The following is a 7,574-nucleotide window of genomic DNA, read 5'->3' as shown; positions in this document are numbered from 1 at the left end:
AGAAGCTTCTATGGATGTAAGCCAAAGTATTGTTTGCTTTGTCAGCTGAGACATCACATTCATGGCTCATGTTCATCTTTTGGTCACCAAGTCTCTTTCAGCCACAGTTCTAGCAAGTGTAGCACTGCCAAGCCTATAAGCGTGATGCAGGTTTTTTTCTCTCGAGGTGGAGTACCTTACATTTAGCTATATTGAACATCATCAGCTTACTATCCACCCACTTAATAAGCTTAACCAGGTCAGCCTGGATCACTAGCCCCAAAGATTAGTGTCATCGGCGAATTTAGCCAGTGTGCCCCTCATTTCAATGTCCATGTCATTGATAAATATATTAAAAAGAACCAGTCCAAGGATAGAGCCTTGGGGGACGCCACTGGTCATGGAATGCCATGACGTTTCACTACCATCAACCACTACTCTCTGGGTTTGACCTCAGAGCCAAGTACCCAGACATCAAACTGTGGTGAAGCCGAGGCCACAGTTGGCGAATTTTTCCATAAGGAAGTCATGGGACACCAGATCAAAAGCTTTTTTAAAGTCCAGATATATGACGGCAATCTCTTCTGTCTTGTCCAGGTGATACATCACCTCATCATAGAAGGAGATGAGATTGGTCAGGCAAGACCTATCCATGACAAACCCATGCTGGCTGTCCCTCAGGATGTTGCCCTCAGCCAGCTTATCAAGAAGGGTCTCTTTGATAATTTTCTCCAGAATCTTACCAGGAATTGAGGTCAAGCTGATTGGCCTGTAATTCCCAGGATCAACTTTCCAGCCTTTCTTGAAGATGGGTAGCACATTGGCTTTCTTCCAGTCTTCAGGTACTTCACCTGAGTGCCATGAATTTTCAAATATTTTTGCTATGACACCTGCCAGCTCCTTGAGTACTCTAGGGTGTAATCTGTCAGGACCAGCTGACTTGAAGGTGTCCAGCCTCTTGAGGTGATCTTTTACTAGATCAACACCAATGCTGGGTATAAATACATCCTCACCCTGGGTGAGGACTGGACAGATGAAAGACTGACACAAAGTACCCATTGAACAGATTGGCCTTTTCTTGAGTGTCAGTTACCAGCTGTCCCATTTGGTTCAGCAGGTGCCCAATGTTACCCTTGCTTCTTTTCTGACTCCCTACATATCTTAAAAAGGACTTTTTATTATCCTTGATATGTGTAGGCAGATAAAGCTCGGTTGCAGCCTTGGCTTTCCTGATTCGCTCCCTGCAGGGACCTTGGTGATACTTCCATCCTTTGTAAGTCTCTTTTTTGAGGTGTAGGAAGTCTTCAAGTTCCCTGCTGAGACAAGGGGGTTGCTCCACCCTTTTGCTACCCTTCCTGTGAAATACGATGGCCATCCCTTGTGCTGTCAGAATCACTCCCCTGAGGAGCAACTACTCCTCTTCAACTCCTCTGCCTGTCAAGTCATGGTCCCTTAGGGCCTTAACAATGAGCCTCCTGAGCTTGTCAAAGTCAGCTTTCCTGAAGCCAAAGTCTTCTGTATTTCTGATTGACTTGCCAGCTTTGTGATGGATAGTAAAGGTGATCAGCTTGTGGTCACTGTCACCCAGCTTACCAATGATTCTTAGGTCACTGACTAGATCATCCCCTCTGGCCAGTACTAGGTCCAGCAATGCTTTACCTGTCATCAGCCCATAAATTTCTTGGGTCAGATAGAGCTCATCCATACATGTGAGGAAGCTTTGTGACTGATCAGATTTGGCCAAGTACTCTTCCCATGAGATGTCCAGGTAGTTAAGGTCTCCCATGACAACCATGAACCAAGAGCGTGCTGCCTCAGCCAAATCCCTGGTGAATTCCTGGTCCGGCTCTTGTTTCTGGCCATAAAGTCTGTAGTAGACTCCTACCATGATGTCCCTTGTGCCACATTTCCCAAATATTTTAAACTAGAGAGAATCCAGTCATCCTACCTGGGTGCCAATGTCAATTTGCAGGGATGTGTAGCAGTCCTTGACATAGAGAGCTACACCCCCACCCCTTTTATCTGTACAATTATGCCTCTACAGGGTATAGCCATCTATACCTGAGGCCCAGTCGTAGGTGGAGTACCACCAGGTCTCCATTATCTTTATGATGTCATAGTCATTCTTGTTTAGCAGAAGGACCAGTTCCTTCTGTTTATTCCCCAAACTCCTGGCTTTGTTATACAAGCAGGCAAGTGTCCCATTGAGGGCCCTTGTCTTCTCTATAGATTGTTCTGGGGGTAGAGTAGGGGCGGGTTCCCTTGGGAGCCTTAGCCTGCTGGACTTACAAGGGTTGCCCAGTGGGCTTGCAATGGCAGAAATCCCTCCAAACCCCGATGGTCTCAGTTTAAAGCCCAGTCAAGCAAGTCAGTCAGTCTGGCTGAGAAAAGCCTCCTCCCCAGTGGAGTAAGGTGAAGGCCATCTCTCCCCAGCAGACCACAGCCTCTCTCACCAAATGACACCAGCGCCACAAGCTTTGTTTGACTATCTCAACCCATCTCTTCCTCCTCAGCCCACAGCCAGGAGGAGCAAGGAAAAGACCACCTGTGCCCCCAACCCTCTAAGCCCTTCTCGCAGAGCTCTCTGTAGTGTCTCATGACTCAGCTGAGATTGCTCTGAGCTGTGTCATTTGTGCCCACGTGGATGAGGAGCATAGGGCCAGAGGACCAGAGACCCTTTGGGATCCTCTCAGCTATGTCCCAGATGTGGGCCCCTGGGAAGTAGCAGACCTCCTGGGCTAGGGGGTCATAGTGGAACATTTCCCCCTCAGCCCCCTCAGGTGGGAATCTCCCATGACAACCACTCTGCATTTTGCCTTAGGGAGAGTAGGGGTGGTGATCCTTCCTTGCCTGCAGGAGCTAGCATCTCCACAGGCTCTACTGGGGCTGCAAGAGGGGAGGGGACCTTGGTGTGGCGGGTCTTGGGGCCCCTGACCACCTTGGTCCAACCCCTGGCTGGACAGTATGGGAGAATCCTGAGTCCTCCCCTGTCCTGGAGGGTGACCTTGGTCTACTCTCCACCTCCAGGGGGTGAAGGGCCTGACAGTAGGTGTCTATCTCCTGCTCACCATCCCTGATGGCATGCAGTCTCTGGACTGCAGCCTGGAGCTCCTCAATCTGATGCCCTAGAAACTCCAAAGTGGAGCAAACCCCGCCAGGGGAGGTGGCCATGCTCCCGGTCCCAGGAGCTTGCACAGCTGAGAGCCAGGGACTCTGTCTGCATGGAGACTGGAGCCATGGGTTCCATCTGGGTAGAAGTCTCTGAGGTTCCAGAGCAGGAGGATGCAGACTCTGAGGGGACCCTCGGGGTCCAGTGTGTGTCCATTCACATTGTGCCACTGGGAGGCCAGATACTGATAGATTTAGCTTCCCTAGAACTCACTGGCAGGGCCTTGGATCCTCCTGCTCACCCTCCTGTGCAAACTCCCGTGTGTGCCAGGCAGACAAGTGCATCTGTTTGCGAGGCTTCAATAGCGTGGCTCCCTCAGGATCTGGGCCAAGTAGGAGCTGTGGCAGGGCAAGACCCTCCTTGGCTCCCCTCAGCTGCCTCCCCACAGCTGAGCTGGGCTTGTCCCCTCCCACTACGGGCCCCACTTACCTCTTGCTGTGCTGGGGGATGGTGGGGCACTCCACAGCTGTTGGGGATTACTGGGGGGCTTTGTGGGTGCGGGGGCATGACGGGCAGGCACCCATGCATCTTGTACCACCTGTAGGAGCCAGGGCGGGGCACAACCCTCCTCAGCTTCTCTCAGCTGCCTCCCCACAGCTGAGCTTGGCTAGTCCCCTCCCACCATGGACCCCACTTACCCCCGGCTGTGAGCACTTTAAGAAAATGAGAACTTTTATGCTTTTATTTAACTACTAGAAATTTTAATATCAGGTACTGATCTAGATTCAGGAGTAAAATATGTTCAGAGGTGAAAAACATGGCAAAGTATCACCAGTGGTTATAATCTTATTTTAAGTTTCACAATAATTTGTTTCACGTGAAGTTTCTGCCCTGGCCACCTTGTTGTATACATCCCCCCCCACAAGAGCGAAATCAAAGACTAACTCTTCTCTCATGAAGGAGGGGGGTAAGTTCAGAAGAAGTCCACATTCAAATGCAGAAGTTCCAGGTTGATGGCATATCTCAAATGCATATGGCTGCAGAGCCAGGAGACAATGAGTAAGCCTGGAGTTAGTATCTTGCATTGCCTTTAATGAGGGTAGGGATGCATGATCGATCACCAATGTGAAGGGGGCTGCTAGGAGGTAATAGCAATTAACTTCAATTGCCCACTTTATGTCAAGGCTCTCTTTTACAATGATTGAATAGTTCTGCTCTCAGGATAAAAGGTTTTAGCTCATATACAAGATTGGGTGTTCACCATCCTTGAAGTTCTGTGAAAGAACAGCTCTAAGGCCTTTCTCCAAGGCCTCTATCTGTATGAGGAATGAGCATGAAAAATCTGGGCTGTACAATATGGGTGCCATGCATAGTATCTTTTTAATCTCTCCAAATGCCTCTGTGCATACCAGAGTCCACTGTATCACTTCGGGTTTTGTGTTGCATCATTTGTCAGTCAGAGTTATGCTGTGCTGGACAGTTTGTCAGCCTTTGGAAGATGGCTGGGGCACCATGGAGTCCAAAAAGAAGGATCTGGAACTGATACATGCCCCTAAGTATTGCAAACACTGTCAGCTACCAGATTTCTGGGATTACTGCCTTAATGAAATGCTGCCTTTCATTAAATCTAATGTCATTATATATTTTTCCTTTCTCAACCACTGCAGTAATACATCAATTCAAGGCATGGGGTAAGAATGAAATTTCAACACTGCATTCAGTTTCTGAAAGTGTATACACAACCAGTTTGGATACCAAGGCAATGGGGCTACTCTACTTGCTGGAGGTTTTCTCAATCACCCACATCTCCATTGCTTTGTATCTCCATTAAAAAATAATCATGCAAACTTCCTGGATCCTGCTTGAGATGCATCAATAGAGGCAAGCCAGGGTTCTGTTTACTTTGCTGGCTGTGGCATCACATTGGTGGCTCATGTTTATCTTGTGGTCAATCATGACCCCCATTCTCTTTCAGTCATGGTGCTAATGAGTGAAGCACTGCCAAGCCTATAAGTATGATGTGAATATTTTTCCCCCCCAAGGTGGAGCACCTTGCATTTCCCTGTGTTGAATGTCATCAGGTTTTGATCTGCCCGTCTTGCAAGCCTGTCCAGGTCAACCTGAATCACCAGCCTATCCTCTAATGTGACCACACTTCCTCATAATTTGGTATCATCAGCAAATTTAGCCAGTCCACTTCTGATACCTGAATCCAGATAGTTTATAAATATATTAAAGAGCACTGGTCTAAATACAGAGCCGGGCAAACACCCTCTCCTGAATCTTCTCTACTCCCAGATTGCCCACTTAATATACATCATGCAAATTTTTTATGACTTGGTTTCTGTGCAACTTGGGCATCCAACAACTGGGGCTTCCGGCTCCTATTAACCTGATCATTAATGACCCTTACTAGGACCTCTTCACATAGCTCAAAATAGGGATTCTGAGCATCTAGGCATGGATCTATTTTTTTCCCTTTCATTCTGGATAGCTGGCTGTAGAGACAAGAAAATGCTGTGTCTTTTCTCTAGCTCTGAACAAAATCAGGTCCACCTCCAATGGGCACTCTCTCCCAAATCGGGGGAGAGGTTGTTTTTGGAGAAGCCCAATTGCCAACTGCACTTTGGTGATAGGATAGAGCCAGATATCCCCATATATACAAGCCACAGGTGCATTCAGGAACTGAATATTGGGCAGGGTCCACCACTTGTTCCTGCGCAAAGTTTTGGGCTGAGCCCAAATCTATGAGGCCCAGAACTTGGACATCTCTTACCTGGATTGGGAGCATAATACTCTCTGCCTGGGAAATTCTCTTGAGGCCTCAGAGACCCCTGGATCGAACATAATTACATTAAGGGGGCAATCTCTGCATCAGTACCTGGGCTGACCACATGAGAAACAAACCTGGCCTCTAATCTACTACAGCCACCTAGTGGTGACCCTCTCCTACTTCTGGTTCCATGGTCGCAGCTTGCTGAGTTTACCCCTGTGGTCTTGAGGAGCAAGACAATGATCCAGGGCAGGGTGTCTGGCCTCTCTTCTATGACTCATATACAACCCCTGCCTTTCCTCATTTGAGGTTTATAGTTTGGTCGGCCTACTCCATTTACCCAGCTACAGTCTTTCCACTTTGCAATTCAACGTCTAAAAATTCTCAGCAAAGCACATTGCCTCTTTTAGATCTATGATCTGGTGTCTACAGACCCATTCCCAGGCCTACACCAACAGGATTCACCTAAATTGTTCTAAATGTAACCAATTCCACCATTTACTCTCTGGTTTCAACAACTGATTGTACAAGTCCTTGAGGCAATGCAACTTTGCCCAAGGATGAGTTGGGGTCAATGGTTCTGCTCAGAATTGTGACCTGTAGGCCTCTACTGTAAGCCCCGCATAGTCCAAAATGGTCAACTGCCTAGACAGCATCAGCCTCCACAGTTAGGTAGCACAGAGATCAAAAGGCCACTGGTACACCGCAGTCACCCACTCACAAGTCTCTGGACAAGCCTTGGGATCATCATGTGGCCCCATTTTTGTAGGTGTCCTGCCCACCTCCCCACCCCTTCAAGCTGGGTTTCACCTGCTCTAGCAGCAGTAGCATAAAGCACTGCTGTTTCTCTTCCATCCTTTGCTGGAACTGCTGCTACTATTGTAAAGCTTGTTGATGCTGCAGCCCCTCCATCCATTTTAACGCTGCCATGGAGTTTATGCTGCTGGCTGCAAGCTGCAGAGTGCCTGCGTTCTCCACCAGATGTAGCAGGTTGTCACATCAGGGTCTTTCAAACAGGGTTTGTCCCACCCCTGAGCATCTATCAACAAAGCTTAGTACCACATGGTTTTTCACTCTGCTGGCCTTTGCTGCCTGGAGCACTTCTCAGCCAGCACCAGTTATATATAGTCTACCACCAAACAAAGTAAAGTAAAGTAAGGAAACAAACCTTATTCCCCTGGACCCACTGGTTTCCTCATCATAGCACAAAGGTTCTCTAGCCTCTGGTGCTTCTCCTTCACTCTCCTCCTGAGGTTCTGCCTACTGGGCTTTTTAATTCCCAGTGCCAAACCCTCATTAGCCTTCCCACAGGTGCAGCCCTTCAGTTTAACTTTCTTCTATTAAGGGGGCAGATGACTTTGTTACAATCCCCTAGCATATGCAGAAGTGTTACCTCTCAGCTCCATGTTCTTTGGGAACCCTGACACAGGACACAGACTGTCTGACACACAAAGAATCCCCCCTCCCCCACCTAAACAGAAACTGATTAAGATGCAGTGATAAACACACCTAAAACCCTTCAGATAACGGTGAGAAGAGTGAAACAACTGCCCTAGGTCTCATTTGCATCCGAGATGGAACCAGATGATCATTCATTTATATGAGAGATGGAGAACAGAAAGCCTGAAGCAGAGACCACAGTGAATTCTGGGAACAGAGAAGCAGGGGAGCACTGCATGATGGGGAAGCTGTGCTCCAAATGCTCATCAACCC

Source organism: Crocodylus porosus, unplaced genomic scaffold, assembly GCF_001723895.1.
Source record: "Crocodylus porosus isolate Cpor-Errol unplaced genomic scaffold, CroPor_comp1, whole genome shotgun sequence".
NCBI classification, from domain to species: domain Eukaryota; kingdom Metazoa; phylum Chordata; order Crocodylia; family Crocodylidae; genus Crocodylus; species Crocodylus porosus.
This window is presented reverse-complemented; position numbering follows the sequence as displayed.